The 21,130-nt window shown below is 35.9% G+C and overlaps 1 long non-coding RNA gene across 2 annotated transcripts; it reads left to right on the forward strand.

Annotated features, from left to right (window-relative positions):
* Positions 1–1,877: 1,877 nt before the first annotated feature.
* LOC123518357 lies at positions 1,878–20,312 on the forward strand. Of its 2 annotated transcripts, none has more exons than XR_006678765.1 (4): positions 1,878–2,051; positions 12,873–13,043; positions 13,815–13,935; positions 18,808–20,312. It is a non-coding gene; the product is annotated as an uncharacterized LOC123518357 (long non-coding RNA). The 2 variants fall into 2 exon arrangements; XR_006678766.1 differs by lacking the exon at positions 1,878–2,051 and adding an exon at positions 2,242–2,371.
* Positions 20,313–21,130: the final 818 nt, after the last annotated feature.

The following is a 21,130-nucleotide window of genomic DNA, read 5'->3' on the forward strand; positions in this document are numbered from 1 at the left end:
TTCTTTTTTTTTATCAATTTATCGTCAGATTTTTTTTTTTTTTTTACTTCTAACTTAAATGTAACCGACAATAATTAATTTAAATCGATAAACTTTTGCCATACATAACATAGTATGCAACACCATGACTCTTGAAGTTCTATATGCAAGCTGAAGTGTCTTGCTTATATAATTAATGATTTTTTTTTTTTCGTGTGTATGTGTGTGTGTGTGTGTGTGTTCACTGTTTGATCTGCGGCAGTCTCTGACGAGACAGCCAGACGTTACCCTACGGAACGAGCTCAGAGCTCATTATTTCCGATCTTCGGATATGCCTGAGACCAGGCACACACCACACACCAGGACAACAAGGTCACAACTCCTCGATTTACATCCCGTACCTACTCACTGCTAGGTGAACAGGGGCTACACGTGAAAGGAGACACACCCAAATATCTCCACCCGGCCGGGGAATCGAACCCCGGTCCTCTGGCTTGTGAAGCCAGCGATCTAACCACTGAGCTACCGTGTGTGTGTGTGTGTGTGTGTGTGTGTGTGTGTGTGTGCAATGCTTTTGTTACCCATAGAGACGATCGTTTTTTCAGATCAAGTATTGTACGTTTTCTTTACAATAGTTATATTGTGCACTATTGTAAATGGGAAAAAAAATCTGTCAATGTAATAACAAGCAGCAATATTGAGCTTTACCTACTTGTCTTATATTTTTCACTAATGATATTGTATGTTAGTGTCGATGGCGTTAGAAACTAGGTATATAAAAAAAGTACAACGAATTGTTTCAGGCGCGCGCGAGTTCGATCATGACCCACTACGGTTAATTGTTCCTTGAAGTTGGTGGATGGGATGGTAGGTGTTTCATAGATTTACTGCCACGTATAGGCTTGACAACTTCTTGTAGCTACCCTTATTCTTTTTTTTTTATATTCTTATGGTAAATGAGTTATAAATGTGAGGTTTGTCAAGGTCGGAAGAGAACGTACAATAAAAATAAATAAATAAATAAATAAATAAATAAATAAAAGAGATGAAAGGCATTTGTGTGATCTGAGTAACACATGATTTAATACTAAATCGAAGGGATTTTTATCTGATAGATACCTACACATATTAGGTCTCATTCATTATTGTTTTTGTATAGTTTATAAGAATGCTGAGTTTTAGATCCCCTGGAAATTGTTGTCGTAACTACTACAATATTCATATCCTAGATGTCAAGTCTCCTTTGTAGATGCAGTAATACGTACTTATTAGCAGTAGATATGCGATGTATACTGGAATATTAATATAGTTAGTAGTATATTATTTTAGAATTACACCATCATATTCTATAACACTGAGAATGTCATTTTTGTATATATTTCTCTTTGAGTTTCTGGGTTGAATGCATAGTTTTTTTTTCTGTTTTTCTTTAGCAAGTGTAGGCATTTATAGGAATGTAGGTTTTTCGGGTAGCAGAGATGTAAAACGAAAGCTTATTATTGAAACAATTAAGACTGCTGGTTGAAGTAACAATTTTGGTGTGATCACGCATAATGTTCTACTGTTAAATGTAGCCTAGATATATACTATCTCTAGACAAGGGTACTTTCCCTCCCCTCAAAAAAATAATAATATGGATCCGAAGATGATAATATAAACTAATAAATGATTAACCTGTACTAGAGTGTTTTTCCTATCTTACTGGATGTTTACTTATTCTACCTCTGAGTTTCCATAGCAGATTAGTATATTTGGAGATATTTGTGTTGCTGTGTGTCACAAGAATAATTACTAAGATTCTGCATGGGTGCCACCGTGCCATTATTACTCCAAACAGTTTCAAATCTCAGTTGTTCGAGAGTGTTTGTTCGAGCGTGATTCTGGAACCAAGACTGGAAGTGCGCGTGAGTGGTAATTTCTTCACAGCCAATGAAATTTGAGATAAAAATATATCAGCCAACCAAATGGCTTTCTATCTGGAAGTGAAGGCTGACTGTCCGCCATGATGTTAATTCTTGATCTTTCGCTCGCCATGTCCGATTGTGACAGGTATACATTCACCTATTTTGGAGGTATAGCAGTATTTTATTTATTTATTTTTTTTTAGGAAAATGGTGCAACATTAACATTTCTTAAACCGATGTTATTCAAAGCACATTGAATTCCAAGTGTCAATCGAAGTGTACACTTACAATGATCTGTGACCGCTGCAGAGGATATCATGATCGATGTAACGTAACAGCAGAGTGGCAGACGAGACTCGAGTGAAGTTGTGAGTGAGCAGCGATGGTTAGTATATGAAGGCCTTGCTTCTCGCTCCATATAAACCTTTTCACGTGGTCTCTGCATGGCGTGCTGTCTCCACCTTATCTACTGAATAAGGATAAACATGGTAACAATGGGCATGGGGAAGGAGGCAGGCTAGCTGTGTGTGTGAGTGGGGCATGGGCGCACCCTTTGTATTTTCACATCTACACCATGATTTTACTAGCGGCACGGTGTATTTTTTTATTTTTTATTTATTTTTTGCTCGCACTCTCTATCAGAAATTTAAGAAAGATCAGAAGTCAGGCATTTTGTAGCTTCCTTGCGTGATCTATTTGCTCAGGACTTAAGGGCTATTATCTATGAAAAGATGTGGAAAACTCCTCAGGGTGATATCATAAGAGTGGATAGGACAAGAAGTTTGATTTAGAAGATCTGGTTCTTCTCTAGAATCACTGCTCCACGCCGATCTGTATAATACATATAGCACGGTGCAGTATATGTAACGTGTTTACCGTCAGTGAGAGTTTTGGTGAGTGCTCGGCCTTAGTGTGTTGTACACAAGCCTTCAAATGTGCGGCGTTCGGCGAGTTTTCTCTAAGTCCAGCAAGCTGCAACGAGCCACGGAGCTCCATCACATTCGGAAATGAGCAGTACGCTGACTTGCAATCGTTTCTAGCTAGGGTTTGTTGGTAACTGCTGAATAGGATTCTTATTGTGTCTATAGTTCTTTTGTCCAATGACGTGCCACCACCTCTTAACACCACGAGCTGCGCCAATGGGAATTTGCTATATGTATTCGTAGGTGGGGCACAGCTGGGCAGACAGGTGCACACTGCACAGAGACTCTGTGTGCGCAGTTCAGCCATGGCCACCAGTGACATTAGTTGTAAAGGTTGCGAATTTGATTACTGGGAAATCATCGCTCCTGCGATGCAAGTCAGTGTACAATCGAGAAGAGGACCAGGACCTTCATCCTTTCGTTAAGGTATTGTGAGGAAAGGTATTGGTAGAGGTAGGGCATATTGTGTGAAGCTATAAGAGAATTGGTGTGAAGGGAGGGAAACTGCCCCAAAGCAAGGATACGGCAGGTTAGGTTTATGTTAGGGTTAGGTTAGCGTTGGAAGGGGGGTCCGGGGGGGCGCAGCCCCCCCATTAGGTTAGGTTTATATTAAGGTTAGGTTAATGTGGGGGGTGTCCAGGGGGCTGCGCCCCTCCCGGCTAAGTTAGGTTACGTTAGGTTAGGTTTATGTTAGGGTTAGGTTAGTGTTGTAGAGTGGGGTCCCGGGGTCACAGGCCTCCCTGTTAGGTTAGGTTTTTGTCCTTAGATTTTTTTTGGATTGCCATATCTCGCCTCTTGGGGGGAGGAGGGGGTATGGGAGAGGAAAGGGGGGAACAGTGGTTCTGTAGTTTTACCGAAGATCCTGATGATAAATAGGAAGAGTGCTTCATGGGAGAGAATCCTGAGGAATATCACAGTTAATATATTTAGAAGAATAGTGAATTGTGACCATCTACCACAGCATCAAGAAAATTATCAGAAAGGAAACTTGAATTGGAGAGAGTAATAGATATCATGGGAGGAAAGTTTTGAAATTAAATCTTTGTGCCAGACTCTATCAAACTCTTTTAATATGTCTAAGGCAGTAGTTCCCAAACTTTTCCCAAGCGAGTACCATTTGGAGCTCCTCTGCAGTCCCTGCATACCACCTGGTTCAAGAAAAGAAACTCAATTCCAGCAAATATCAATTTACTCACAAGTAGAACACAAATGGACAGAGCAGGTGGGGGGGGATGGAGGAAAAGGAGGAGGTCCTAATCTTGACTTTTACCAAATGGACTAATAACAAAGGAACACAACTCAATTTAATGCAAGAGATGTTTCTTCTCCACCAGCTGATTAATGCCATATTATCTTATGTAAGGCAATAAATAATTTTTAAAATTAATTAATATAATTCAACTAAGAATTGCATTTGATCCCAAAAGTGCTCATTTTACCACTGGAATTAAGGCCTTTGTGTACCAATAGTGGTACACATACCATATGTTAGGAACCACTGATCTAAGGCAACAACAAAAGTTTTACTAAAATGTTTAAAAGAGTATGACCAAGAATCAGTAAGAAAGGTGGTAATTATTTATAATATGTCCACATTCCCCTCACTGCTTCCCACCACTTAATATTCTGAATTCTTCAACAGTAACCTATCCCTCCTGAGGGAGCTGTGCCCTGTCCAGATGCCCCCACTAGGACATTAACTTAACCAAACAAACCTAACCTACCCTAATGATACACCTCAAAAAATTACACCAGTGGACTGGAAAATCTTCAATTTATGCCACACTCCAGAGTACTGTTACAGACATTCTACACGTGTGCCGTGCAATTTCCCTATGTTTAGGGCAAGGTTACCTACCCTTTTGTATGTATATGATGTGGCTCTATTACAGTTTTATGTGAAATATTACTAATGGATAAGCTTAGATGGAAACCATACTGGTGATCAAATGAATTGTGAAATGATAGATGTTTGATAACCTTGCTGTTGAGCATAAATGAAAAAAGTTTACGTAGCCAGAAAATCAAAGCAATAGGGTGATATTTGAGAGATTAGAAGTAATCATTTAAAAAAACAGGTTGAATGTTGGCAAATTTCCAGCAAGAAGGAATGATAGATATTGACAGACAGATGAAGGAATTTGACTTGGGCAAGGTTCAAGAATGGAGGCACAGTTTCAGAGAACAACTGGATGGACCGAGGGCCGGTGCTATGAATTGCGGAACCCAAGTAGAAACCTGAAGATACATTTAAATAAAAGATTAATAATGTTTATATTTTGTGTAGTATGTTGGCCTTTAAGTGAAATAGAAATAAAGAATAAATGCTTGATAGCTACACTAAAATTTTGAAAGACAGTGACTTGTTTTTTTTAATATACATTAAAGCAATTACAGCTGGCACAGAGCTCCCATTAGGTGCAGAACCCAATTTGATGAAATTGGTCAGGCTTAAAACCTGCCCTGGATCATCAGGTCTGAAAACCCTCTGAGGGTTTAGGCCAGCGAGGACATTGAAAACATCAGTGCAAAGGATTTTAATAGATGGTATTAAAAAGTCAGAGGGTACTGTATACTCCATTTACTTCTAAACTTTCAATACTTTCTCTAGAGAGAGAGAGAGAGAGAGAGAGAGATTTGCTCCCTTAGCACTCTTGAATTTCATCCAATTTGTCTCTTGAAAGAATTTCTTTAGGTTTCCAAAATCTGTGTGTGTGTGTGTGTGAGAGAGAGAGAGAGAGAGAGAGAGAGAGAGAGAGAGAGAGAGAGAGAGAGAGAGAGAGAGAAAAGAACTTGCCCTGAATCATCCAATACGTATAGAGCAGAGTTAAGGTTTAGAAATTGATGAGATGACAGTGATGGCATCAGGATGAAATAAAGTAGGGAAAGATGAAGTGTAAAGTCTCATTGGAGATGTTTTTGGCTAGGTTTTGAGGCAAGTTGAATCTTGAAAGATTTTGATACTTTCTTTCAGTGAAGGAATTTTTGGCTAATTGAAGAACAGACGGCATGAGTTCAGGCAGAAATATAAGCTATGTGAGATTCAGGTGATGGAAGACTCAAGTAGCTTTTGTGGGCCACTTTTCTGTCATGTAGAGCACAGGAACAGGTTGTGTTCAACCAGCATTAGAAAGGTTTAGATAGAAAGGAAGAGAGGAATATATGCCTGCAAGACTCTATTATGCACTCAGCACACAGAAATGGGTCTCTGTAAATGGAAGTAGTACTTATTTGAAAGACAAATTGGCATAATATCTCTTAAGTTCTCCCAAGTAAAAGATGCCATAAACACCTCTGCCTTGAAGATCCTGAAGATGGATTGGAGTGATTGGACAAAATACAGAAATGAGATTGGGGTAGCTGCAACATCCAACTTTGCAATGAAAATGAGGATAGAGATAATAGGAGACAACAGAAAAGGGTTTATTGTCAGTTGCCTCAAACACCTGTGTTTCAATGAAGAAAAAGATGAGATTTAGTAGATAGAAGTGGTGTTTAATGGTTGAAAATTGGGTTCAAGACCACAAATGTTGCAAAGTTACTGAAAATCAAGTTGAGGGGGTATCAAAACACTTAGGAATGATACTGGTAAAGCAATCCAACCTGAGGACATTTATGGTTCCCTTCCCAAAAACGTACTCTAATTTGTTGTAGGAGTTGCCATATTTGATCTTCAATTTTGAGTGAAGGGTTAGTGTCTAACTGAAAAGTATGTGCATGTACATTTGTGGGAAGGAAGAGGATTATTTTTACAGGGCAAGCGGTGATTGCTCCCTCGTGTTGTGAGACAAAGGGAAATTCATTAAGATCATGAGCTGGCTTTAATGATAAGGTTTTAGTAGGCCCTGATCTATTGTTTTAAACCTCACTGAGAATAGTTCTCATTTTAGCATGTGTCTGCTTCTTCCTCCAATTACATTTATATTTGGAATCATTGCTGGTCTGTTCCCCAACAGGAAATTCTCTCATCAATAAGAAATGTCAATATCTTGCCAGTTCATCTCTTCATGACTATCATTATCTTGGTAAGAAAATCTCTAGTTCTTCATATTTCTTTCCTTTGTGTTGAGATGGTCTCGCTGCCATCTCTAAACCACTTCTTTCATACACTTACTGACAACTCCACATTCATCGATTTCTCCTTCTTTACTTCCCCTTTTGTAACCAAAATTCTTTGTGATATATATATATATATATATATATATATATATATATATATATATATATATATATATATATATATATATATATATATATATATATATATATATATATATATATATATATATATATATATATATATATATATATATATATATATATATATATATATATATATATATATATATATATATATATATATATATATATATATATATATATATATATATATATATATATATATATATATATATATATATATATATATATATATATATATATATATATATATATATATATATATATATATATATATATATATATATATATATATATATATATATATATATATATATATATATATATATATATATATATATATATATATATATATATATATATATATATATATATATATATATATATATATATATATATATATATATATATATATATATATATATATATATATATATATATATATATATATTTTTTTTTTTTTTTTTTTTTTACATTACAAGGGCACTGGCCAAGGGAAAACAAAGTGTTGGAAAAAAAAAATCCCGCTGGTTGCCAGGCCCTGTTAAGAGGAAAGTAGAAAGAGAAAAACAAAAAATCTAAAAGGAGGGTCCAGTTAACGTAAGAGGTGTCTTGACACTCCTCTTTTGAAAGAGTTTAAGTCATAGGCAGGTGGAAATACAGACACAGGTAGAGAGTTCCAGAGTTTACCAGTGTAGGGAATGAAGGAGTGAAGATACTGGTTAACTCTTGCATTAGGAAGATGGACAGAATAGGGATGAGAAGAAGTAGAGAGTCTTGTGCAGCGAGGCCGCAGGAGGGGAAGGCATGCAGTTAGCAAGTTCAGAAGAGCAGACAGCATGAAAACAGCGGTAGAAGACAGATAAAGATGCAACATTGCGGCGGTGACTTAAAGAATCAAGACAGTCAGTTAGAGGAGAAGAGTTGATAAGACGAAAAGCTTTAGATTCCACCTTGTTTAGTAAAGCTGTGTGTGGATCCCCCAGACATGAGAGCCATACTCCATACACGGGCGGATAAGGCCCTTGTACAGAGCAAGCAGCTGGGAGGAGAGAAAAATGGACGAAGACGCCATAGGACACCTAACTTCTTGGAAGCTGATTTAGCAAGAGTAGAGATGTGAAATTTCCAGTTTAGATTTTTAGTGAAGGATAGACCGAGTGTGTTTAATGTAGAGGAGAGGGAAGTTGAGTGTTATTGAAGAAGAGAGGATAGTTGTCTGGAAGGTTATGTCGAGTAGATAGTTGTAGAAATTGAGTTTTGAGGCATTGAACAAAACCAGGTTTTCTCTGCCCCAATCAGAAACAAGTGAAAGATCAGAAGTTAGGCGTCCTATAGCATCTCGCCTTGAGTCATTTAATTGTTGTTGGGTTGGGCGTCTGTTGAACGCTGTTGAATAATGCAGGTGGTATCATCAGCATAGGAGTGGATAGGGCATTGAGTCAGATTTAGGAGATCATTGATGAATAATAGAAAGAGAGTGGGTGATAGGACAGAACCCTGTGGAACACCACTGTTGATAGTTTTAGGGAAGAACAGTGACCGTCTACTACAGCAGCAATAGAACGATCGGAAAGGAAACTGGAGATGAAGGTACAGAGAGAAGGATAGAATCCGTAGGAGGGTAGTTTAGAAATTAAAGATTTGTGCCAGACTCTATCGAAGGCTTTCGATATGTCAAGGCCGACAGCAAAGGTTTCACCGAAGTCCCTAAAGAGGATGACCAAGATTCAGTTAGGAAAGTAAGAAGATCACCAGTAGATCTGCCTTTACGGAAACCATACTGGCAATCAGAGAGAAGGTTGTGAGCTGATAGATGCCTCATTATCTTCCTATTAAGGATAGACTCAAAGGCTTTAGAAAGGCAGGAAATCAAAGCTATAGGGCGGTAGTTAGAAGGATTGGAGTGGTCACCTTTTTTAGGGACAGGTTGAATGTGAGCAAACTTCCAGCAAGAAGGATAAATAGAAGTAGAGACACAGATGAAAGAGTTTGACCAGGCAGTGAGCGAGTTCGGAAGCACAGTTTTTGAGAACAACAGGAGGGACTCCATCCGGACCGTAAGCCTTCCGAGAATCAAGGCCAGAGAGGGCCAGGAAAACGTCTTTATAAAGAATTTTAATTTTAGGGATGAAGTAGTCAGAGGGTGGAGGAGTAGGAGGAATATGCCCAGAATCATCCAAAGTTGAGTTGGTAGCAAAGGTTTGAGCGAAGAGTTCAGCTTTAGAAAAAGAAGAGACAGCTGTAGAGCCATCTGGATGAAGTAAAGGAGGGAAAGACGAAGAAGTAAAGTTGTTAGAGATATTATTGGCTAGATGCCAGAAATCTCGAGAGGAGTTAGAATTGGAAAGACTTTGACATTTTCTATTGATGAAAGAGTTTTTAGTAAGTTGGAGAATAGATTTGGCATGATTACGGGCAGAAATATATAGGGCATGAGTTTCAGCAGTTGGATGGCTACGGAACCGTTTGTGAGCCGCCTCTCTATCATTGACAGCACGAGAACAAGCAGAGTTAAACCAAGGCTTTTTAGCTTTAGGGTTAGAGAAAGTATGAGGAATGTATAGCTCCATGCCAGAGATAATCACCTCTGTTATGCGCTCGGCACAAAGAGAAGGATCTCTGACATGAAAACAATAATCATCCCAAGGAAATCAGAATAGTACTGCCTTAGTTCCTCCCACTTAGCAGAGTTAAAATGCCAGAAGCACCTCCGCTTAGGCGGGTCCTGAGGCTGCACTGGAGTGATAGAACTGGTAACGGAAATTAGATTGTGGTCGGAGGAGCCCAACGGAGAGGAAAGTTTAACAGAGTAAGCAGAAGGGTTGGAGGTTAGGAAAAGATCAAGAATGTTGGGCGTGTCTCCAAGGCGGTCAGGAATACGGGTAGGGAACTTCACTAGCTGCTCTAGGTCATGAAGGATAGCAAAGTTGAAGGTTTGTTCACCAGGTTGGTCAGTGAAAGAAGATGAAAGCCAAAGCTGGTGGTGAACATTGAAATCCCTAAAATGGAGATCTCAGCAAAAGGAAAGTGAGATAAGATGTGCTCCACCTTGGAAGTCAAATAGTCAAAGAATTTTACATAGTCAGAGGAATTAGGTGAGAGGTATACAGCACAGATGAATTTAGTTAGAGAGTGACATTGAAGTCTTAGCCAGATGGTAGAAAATTCTGAAGATTCAAGATTGTGGGCACGAGAGCAAGTGGTGTCGTTACGCACGTATGCGCAACATCCAGCTTTGGATTGAAAATGAGGATAGAGCAAGTAGGAGGGAACAGAAAAGGGGCTGCTGTCAGTAGTCACAGACAACTGTGTTTCAGTTAGGAAGAGAAGATGAGGTTTAGTAGAGGAGAGGTGGTGTTCCACAGATTGAAAATTAGAACGAAGGCCACGAATGTTGCAGAAATTGATAGTGAAAGTATTAGATGAAGTGTCAAGACACCCAAGGTCGACAGCAGAGGGCAGTCCGACCTGGGGACATTTATGGTCCCCTCCCCAGAGGGGGACTCCGAGGCAGGGCGTGGTGAAGCCATTATTAAATTTTGATTTGAAGAGAGTGTAAAAGTGTAAGGTGTTGTAGTGTAGTGTAGGAAGTAGTAGAAGTTGTCTTTAGAGGGCAGGCTGCAGCTGCTCAATTGTATAAATGAGACCACAAAGGGAACCGGGAAGAGAGGACACGGGAATCACTCAGTCTGCAGCACTGCCTACATCCCCGTAAGTACCTCTCCTGGAGTATTCCACCGGGCGGCAGGTGACTACTGCCTACTCCATATATATATATATATATATATATATATATATATATATATATATATATATATATATATATATATATATATATATATATATATATATATATATATATATATATATATATATATATATATATATATATATATATATATATATATATATATATATATATATATATATATATATATATATATATATATATATATATATATATATATATATATATATATATATATATATATATATATATATATATATATATATATATATATATATATATATATATATATATATATATATATATATATATATATATATATATATATATATATATATATATATATATATATATATATATATATATATATATATATATATATATATATATATATATATATATATATATATATATATATATATATATATATATATATATATATATATATATATATATATATATATATATATATATATATATATGCATATTATATATATATATATATATATATATATATATATATATATGTATATATATATATATATATATATATATATATATATATATATATATATATATATATATATATATATATATATATATATATATATATATATATATATATATATATATATATATATATATATATATATATATATATATATATATATATATATATATATATATATATATATATATATATATATATATATATATATATATATATATATATATATATATATATATATATATATATATATATATATATATATATATATATATATATATATATATATATATATATATATATATATATATATATATATATATATATATATATATATATATATATATATATATATATATATATATATATATATATATATATATATATATATATATATATATATATATATATATATATATATATATATATATATATATATATATATATATATATATATATATATATATATATATTTTTTTTTTTTTTTTTTTAAATAATCTGTTCCTCCTAGTTTGATGGTGGGCATGGAGTAACATTATGGCTAGAATCATGGAGTTACAAAATCTATCAAATTCATGAAGCAAGTTTCAGATTCCTAGATCATATATTTGCCAGAATAACGTATGTCTAAGCTGTTTGCTAATGAACACTTGTTCAAGGGAAGTAATCCTCTAATTAATTTACTAGTTCTATCAACAGCCCCATTTGTGGAGTGTGGAAAGTAGAGAGTATAAACACGGACAAAAAAGTAATTGAGAGCACTACTAGAAATTACAAAAAGAAAAGTGGGAGAAAGTGGCGTATATTTGAATATCTTGGAGCTTGTATAATATTACCAAATGTTGTTGCTGCTTTAGGATCTCACCCCTGAAAAGTATGGATTGCCTGGGGATTGAATCAGGACCTTTAATTTTTTTATGGCTATACTACCCTTTACACAATTTGCACATCTTCCTTATGAGAGGACATGGAAAGCAGTTACTGGTCTTATGGATATGGCTTAGGAGAGCACAGGAGTGTAATAGATACATTGGTTGTTACGTGGTGGTTTTAAATTAAATGGGTGTATTGGAGTATGTGAAAGGAAAAGATGGGATAAGAAGGAATTATAGAACTGACAAGGATAGAAATGAATTGCAGTAAATAAGGAATAAGAATGAATTATAGAGTTTGCAAAGATAAAACTGAATTGCAATATATAAAGAATGAGAATAAATTACAGAGCTTACAAGAATATAACAGAATTGCTATAGCTAAATAAGTAGTAGAATGTTGAGAGGAGAATAAGATTAGTATATGTAAGAATAGAATGCGAGGACAGGAATGAATGGAGAATATCATCTTGTATAAGTTATATATATGTAAGTGCTCAGGAGATGAAGATGGAATGCAAGGACATGAATAAGTGGAGACTGGAGACTGTTGTTGTGGTTGTGTTAAGAACAGGTTTCAGATATTTGGATAATAGTTGCCTATTTTATTTATGCAAGTCATATATATATATATATATATATATATATATATATATATATATATATATATATATATATATATATATATATTTATTTATTTATTTATTTATTTATTTATTTATTTATTTATTTCAGGGTTCTGTAAGAATGCCAACTTCTTAAGAAATATTGAAATGTAAAATAGTACCCAGTTCATGGAGGTTGTTGTGAGAATATCATAGACGTCAATAGGAAGCAACTTTTCAACATAGCCTTTATTAGACTTACTACTTGGCTATCTCATTATCAACTAATATACATACTGAGGTGAGAAGCATATGTGGTTTATTGAAAGATGTGGAGACATTGCACTCTTCTCTCTCTCTCTCTCTCTCTCTCTCTCTCTCTCTCTCTCTCTCTCTCTCTCTCTCTCTCTCTCTCTCTCTCTCTCTCTCTCTCTCTCTCTCTCTCATGTATAAATTTGTTCTTAAGATATGTTTTTTACTCTAGTTTTCCTCTTTGTATAATGTATCTGTTTATCAGTACTATAGTAAACTTGTCTGATATTAGTACGATGTAGTGAAATTACCTGAAAGTTCAGCTAATCCAGTAGTTATTATCTTGATTGCTGTCATATGGAAGGGAAGGAGGATGATTATGTCTTAGCAGTCAAGATGCAATACTACATGTATTCTTAAAAAAATTGCTTTCTTTTATATGCAGTAGTTTTATGTATAATCTGATTATACTATCATATTCATGCTTACCAGCTTAGTTATTACAATTTACCTGATTTTCTTATTTGAATGGAGTGTAATACTGTATATGAGGGTTGTCCAAAATGTATCCAGTCATTCTTAATTTTAGGAAATGCTTTGTATCAGTTTTAGCAGTTTTGCATTTGTATTGTCAAGCACTAATATCAGTGAAGTCATACAAATCATTTCCCTACCTTACCATAATTAGAACTTGTGTTTTCCACATCAAGTTTAGCAAATACCCCAAAATTAGAACAAATTTGCAATAATGTGATTTCTTTGATTTTTTTTCATTATTTAACAAATAAGCACTAGCTACAGATTTGTTAAATATTTTCAGATGCCTACTCATAGTGACAGACTACTAGAGGCAAGTCCCAAGATACTGAGATACAACACTAAGTGAAGTGGGATCAACTTTCTTTGAAATTTTGTAATGTCTCTTTGTGAACCACAAACAAGTAAGAGAGAGAGAGAGAGAGAGAGAGAGAGTGAGAGTTGAGGGCCTGTGGTGCATTACAGGTCTATAAAACTTCTGTGTCTGGGACTGAGAAGAGAAAAGAGAAAAGGAGTAAATTGGTGGTGGTTTGTGTGAATCTGATTGTTTTTCAAGATATTTCCATTGAAGTCTGTACAGACTGTATACACACATTCCCTCTCCTCTGTCTATCACACTACCATCTGACTGGCTTTCTGCAAATATTAGTCCCTGATTTAAGACTGACTCTACATACTATTGCCCTATCTCATTAACATCAGTTCTTTGTAAAATTTTTTAACATTAATACATAAACACATCATAAATCATCTTGATGCAAACAACGTCCTCACAGACACTCAACATGGTTTTTGGCTCGAACATTCATGAGAATGTGCTCATTCATGTGAATCACAGCTCATTAGCACATTCCACATTACAGGACAACTCGACTGACGTGACATTAAAAAGTTAACACAGTAGTACTCAATTTTGCTAAAGCATTTGATGAAGTCCCTCACAAAAGAATGACACTTAAACTAAAATACTGCAACATTTCTGGACCACTTCTTCACTGGATAATAACATTTTTGATGGACAGGGTTCAGTGTATTCTACTGGATGGTTTTTTATGTGACCCTATTTCTGTTTCTTCTGGTGTCTCCCAAGGCACTCTTTTTCTTACTTTATATCATTGACCTTCCACTATCAATACCTAATTCTTCCACTAGACTATTTGCTGACAACAGTCCACTGTACAGAGCAGTTAAGACCAATGACAACTGCAGACTCTTCCAACAGGACTTAGATGCCCTTCACTATTAGGAGTGCCCCTGGCAAGTGCATATCCATCCTGACAAATGTAAACTGTATGTTATGCCTCATATACTCCCAATTCCATCCATCACACATACTCCCACCATAATACACAACTAGAATCTGTTCACACACATAAATACCTTGGTGTTCATCTTTCCAACGACCTAAAATTCAACACTTGCACCTGCACCTGCTCTAAAGCCAACTGAACATTGGGATTCTTGAGGAAGAACTTGCCCGGCTGCACATGAGACATAAAACGCATAGCATGCAATGCACTTGTTGGACCTGCACACACACAGAAACACTGATAGGTTAGAGCAAATTAAGACCAAGATAGCTTGTTTCATTACAGTTTCATACAAATGCCTGTTTAAAACAACAAATAGACATGGATCCTTTTCATATACACAGGCAGCACACAGACTTACATTTATGTACAAAATCAAACAATCCCATTGATATTAATTCACTTACATACCTACAAAACACAAACAATAAACATACTTATAATGCACACAACCAAGCATACCAAACATGTCATACTAACACAAACACATACAAGCACTCCTACTTTCCACACACCACAAAGGACTGGAACAGGCTTCCTCAATGTATTTTAGATAACAGTACAATAGATGCATTCTCTAAACAAATGTAATAATTTATCACAACACCACCTCATCACTAACAGACACATTTGATTCACTTCCCTCCCTTGCACATTCAGATCCCTTCCCCAACTAACCAACCAAAAATATGCATGTTATGCACCAAAATGTGGTGACCTACTCATTACATATTAGAATCAGAATCAGTAGGAATCAGTATTTTTTTTATAGAATACTTGGGGATAACTACAAGTTATGCAAGGAGTATAATTGGAATAGGTTATAATGGTGTGGTGTTCAAGGACTGATAGTGGTGATTTCATAGTGTCAAGGCTGGTTTCCTTTCAAAATACAGTGGTACTTTGACATACGATCGTCCTAACATACAAGTTTTTGATATACAACGAAAGATTTCATATAATTTACGCCTTGAAATACGACGATATTTTTAAGATTCTATTAGGCATTGGTAGGTGGCGCAGCGATCGCTTGGTTACCCAACTAACCGGAACATTCAGCCCGCGTTGTGTATCGTTGTTCATCCTTTGTGTATGTATGTGTCTGTGCTCCTCAGCAGTGTGTATTTTTTATTAAGTTTTGTGAACTCAAGATCATTGGTCCCAAAAGTAAATGTTTGGCGAGAAACACACAAAATAGCCTGTATTCACATGCTGATTACACTTAGAAATTCAATAAACAAGTGAGTACAAATGGTTTTCTGCTCACAAGCAACTCTTCCTCTTTGCAATGCAAAAAACCAGAAGTCTCTAGATGTCATAGTTACCAAAATATCACAGGTTGAATGAGATAGTAACATCGGTTTACTTGGCCTTTCGTCCGATCGGGTTCAGCAGCCCCTTGTATCCTCTCCCCCCCACCCTCTCTCTCTCTCTCTCTCTCTCTCTCTCTCTCTCTCTCTCTCTCTCTCTCTCTCTCTCTCTCTCTCTCTCTCTCTCTCTCTCTCTCTCTCTCTCTCTCTCTCTCTCTCTCTCTCTCTCTCTCTCTCTCTCTTCTGTTCTGATACCACTCTCATTCAAAAGTAACATGGCGAGAGACCTAAGGTATAAAAGTAAGGCGCGCGGGAGAGGTGGCGGAATCAGACACAATTAAATCACTGTCGATCGCTCCTACCATTTATCGTTGGTGACACAGTGATGTAGAGCATATGTTTACTCCTGATGAGTGTTGCCAGCTCACAAGCAAAGAAAACTGGAAGAAAATAACGAAAATATAGCCGTAAAAAGCCTAAACGTCTATCAACGTGCCCTGTGCCTTGTGTGATGAACGTCTATTGACATGTCCCAAGTTTTGTGGGTTAAGTTGTTATTTTGAGCAATATAGTTAATTTATATCATGCATACAATCAGCATTGTATTTATCTTATATTAAATCTATATTTGGTTGGTATTTGAAGCATGTGATTTTTTTTTTTTTTTTTTTTTTTTTTTTTTTTGGGTGGAGTGTAAATTCATATCACAAGAACGAATTAATTGTATTTCCATTAATTTCTATGGGAAAAATTGATTTGATATACAAATTTTTTGATATACAACAATCATCACGGAATGAATTAAAATCGTATGTCGAAGTACCACTGTCTTATGTGATGGCTGGTGAAAGGCAAGCTCTAATCAGGAATAGAAGCAGGCGTTCAGAAGAAGCAAGTACAGTATAGATGACAAAGACTTAATTCACTGAAGAAAGGAATGTACAGATGAAAAATATTGAGGACAATAGTGGCTATGTAGAAACAAAGGATGGCCAAAAAGAGAAGGGTATGTTGAGTCATTTACAAAGATAAGTAGGAGGCCTATGATAAAGATGATGACAAAGTCCCCCAATATTTTATTTATATATTTTATTTATTTTTTGGTGGGTCTTGTACTTTCAGCCTGTTGCTTTTACAGTCTTTTATTTTAAGAGTGAATACTGTTCCTTAGCAGTGCTGTATGACCTTGGATGTTGCAGCATCTTAATCTAATCACTCAAGCAGTCCTGGTGTCGTCTCTTCTGGAGGATGTGGTCACAGTTCTGCATGAGTTTAGAAGGCTTAAAAACCATATTTTGTATTTTTTTTATTAATTATTTCTTTTTATGTAGGCTTGATTTTCACCTAATTCAAATTCCAAACATTTTGTTTCCAAGCTTGGTGTCCTGAGTTGTGACTGGGTCTATCCTGGTGTGTTTGACTTCTCATTGACCCCTGCTGGTGCTCTCTGCATGCCCAGTCTGTGATGCTTCTTGTCATTACATTACTAATTATTATCACATTTATATAAACTTCATATATGTTAAGCCTCTGTATTTCCCACATCCCTCTGTTTTGGTGCCACATGCTGGCATCCTTTTATTTGTGGCTGTGTCTTCTGCAGATGCAACCACACTTTCGGGTCTGTCTTGTCCTTGATGATCCCCATTTCGTCTTGCTTTATACCTTTCGGCAATATATCAATCAAATGGACATTGAAGTTGTTTCACTCCTCCAGCTGTGGCTGTGCACCTCACACCATTAGATTTGATGGCAGTGGGTGTCACACCATTACAATCTAAGGAGGCTTGGGTAGACTGCAGGAGGTCATGGAGGACTATAGTTAGTTATGTTATGTTTTCCACACAGAAAGGTGGAAAAATAGAATGCATTGGATAATGAAGTTGTTACAGCACTTAATGTGCATAACATTAAGAAAAACTAGATAAATGGAGATATGGAGACAGGACACTATGAGCCCCACTCAAGCGCTGTACAATAAAACTAGGTAAGTACAACTAGGTAAATACATGGTACTGGTGGTAAAGAAATGTAGGGGCAAATTCTGATGTGAGAAAAGATGTAACACTGTGGTGATGATGATGATGTGTAGTCTGTGGCGATAATGATGTGATGCTGTGGTGTGGAGTTAGTGTTAAATAGTGATGCCATGGTGTGGTGACAGTGTTATGGTGATGCTGTTATGTTATTTTTAGTTAACATCATCTCAGCATCTTTATCTTCCAGGTGGTACATGAGCACTTTCAGGATTGTATGCAATTTGCTTAAATTAAATGAATTCCTTTCTCAGAGAAATTGTTGTCTTACACAAGAAAATAAGCTGATGGAGAAGAAACAGATGCATCCATTCCATTAGATTTGTGTTGTGGTAAGGTATTTGTGAAAAAATTGATATTTGGTTGAATTGAATTTTTCTGGAACCAGATGGTATGTGGGAACTGTATGGAATCTCCAAGTGGTATTCAATCTGGAAAGGTTTGGGAACCACTGGTCTACGAGTAATCCCTAAAATAATGGTGCTATTACAGTTGTGTAATGCTGCTGCTACTGCTGCTGTTATTAATGATGCTGTGATAATGTAATGCTGAAGAAATTAACGAACACACTTTTGTAGCCTATTGTCCTGTCCAAATCCTAATAATATTCCTCCCAGCAGATCTGGACAGCAGCAGTGTAGAGGATGAGTACAGTAGCAGCAGTGGCAGCAAGGATTCTTAGTTGCAGTTGCATTTCTTCTTCATGAGGCAGGTTGCTGTATTACTTGCTCCCTGCTTGTGTCTCTTCTTATGGCTGTGTTCTGCAAAGTATGAGCCTCCAATTATTTCTATTTCCTGCATCTTCTTGTTCTCCTTTGAGCATTTTCTTAGAGTATAGTGGTTCTCAAACGTAATTTTCATGGATAGGTTGACAAACACCACAGTGAGAAACAAAATTTGTGCACCACAAACCAATAAAGTTTAAGCTGAAGTGAAGGGTTGATCCATTAATTATTCAAACTCCACATAGAAGAAGAAAAAAATCAAATAGCAAGGATGGAAATAGAAAATAAGACCTGGAGAATTTGAATGAGTGATGGTTGGTGCCATGTACTGTACCAGATACCTTCATTATCTATTCAAAACTCCACTAAGAGAGAGAGAGAGAGAGAGAGAGAGAGAATACCATTGAACCAAATAGCAATGAAAACAAAATAAAACAACTGGAAAGGATGAACATTAGAGAGAGAGAGAGAGAGAGAGAGAGAGAGAGAGAGAGATTCATAACCCATTCAGGCCTATAAAGATAAAACACCAACAAATCCACTAACAATACGACTCCAAAAAAGAAAACTAAGAACATTAAACCAAATAACAAACTCCTCTAGCCTAACCTAACCTAACCTAACCTATTACACAGACACAGCTATCACTCCTACCAGCAAGACACAGCACAGCAAGACCTGGCTATCAACTCCTGCCCCACACAAACACACTTGCTTCCTTCTTGCTCTGGTCTCATCACTTTTGGTCCAGTAATAAAATTCATGCAAAAAATACCTTAAAAAGAATGCAGCACTCATTGATGACATTTTACTAACAATTAACTAATGGCACATGTGATGACTTGTTATATACCACCTCTTATTCCTGCTGGCCCGCAAGCAAATTAATGGCTCTCCCCCCAAAAATAAAGCATAATAATGGCTTTCCTCCCCCCAAAAAAATAGAGAAAAATAATGGCTCTCCTGCAAAAGAAAAATAAAGCAAAATAATGGCTTTCCCCAAAAAACTAAATAGAGAAAAATAATGGTTTTCCCCTGCCCCAAAAAATAAAGCAAAATAATGGCTTTTTCCCCAAATAAAATTAGAGCAAAATAATGGCTTTGCCCCCCCATAAATAGAGAAAAATAATGGCTCTCCCCCCCAAAAAAAAGTAAGATAATGGTTTTCCCCAAAAAAATAGAGAAAAATAATGGCGCTCCTCACTCGACCCTCCAAAAAATATAGTAAAATAATGGCTCTCCTCACTCGACCCTCCAAAAAATATAGTAAAATAATGGCTCTCCTCACTCGACCCTCCAAAAAATATAGTAAAATAATGGCTCTCCTCACCCCACCCAAAAAATATAGTAAAATAATGGCTTTCCCTGCAAAAGAAATAGAGAAAAATAATGGCTCTCCCGTCTTCAAAAAATAAGTAAAATAATAGCTCCTCGCCAAAATAAAGCAAAATAATGCCTTACCCCACCCAAAAAATAAAGCAAAATAATGGATCTCCCCCAAAAATAAAGCAATATAATGGCTTTCTTCCCCCAAAAATAAAGCAATATAATGGCTTTCCCCCCCAAAAAAAATAAAGCAAAATAATGGTTGTCCCAAAAAAATTAAGGCAAAATAATGGCTTTCCCCCAAAAAAAATAAAGCAAAATGGTTCTACCCCAAAAACTAAAGCAAAATTATGGCTCTCCCCCCAAAAAATAGAAAAATAATGGCTCTCCCCCCAAAAAATAGAAAAATAATGGCTCCTCCCCACCCCTCAAAAAATAAAGTATAATAATGGCTTTTGCCCCCCCCAAAAAAAAAATAGGGCAAACTAATGGCTCATCCTCCTTAAAAATAGGGCAAAATAATGGCTTTCCCCAAAAAAACAGAAAAATAATGGGTTTTTCCCCATAAAAAGCAAAATAATGGCTCTTCCCCAAAAAAGTAGAATAAAATAATGGCTTTCCCCCAAAAAAAATAAAGCCAAATAGTAGCTCCTCCCCAAAAAAATAATGGCTTTCTTCCCCCCAAAATAAAGCAAAATAATGGCTCTTCCCCCCAAAATAAAGCAAAATAATGGCTTTTTCCCCAAAATAAAGCAAAATAATGGCTCTTCCCCCAAAATAAAGCAAAATAATGGCTTTCTTCCCCCAAAATAAAGCAAAATAATGGCTTTCTCCCCCCAAAAATAAAGCAAAATAATGGCTTTTCCCCAAAATAAAGCAAAATAATGGCTTT

Source organism: Portunus trituberculatus, chromosome 43 (genome assembly GCF_017591435.1).
Source record: "Portunus trituberculatus isolate SZX2019 chromosome 43, ASM1759143v1, whole genome shotgun sequence".
Classification (NCBI taxonomy): domain Eukaryota; kingdom Metazoa; phylum Arthropoda; class Malacostraca; order Decapoda; family Portunidae; genus Portunus; species Portunus trituberculatus.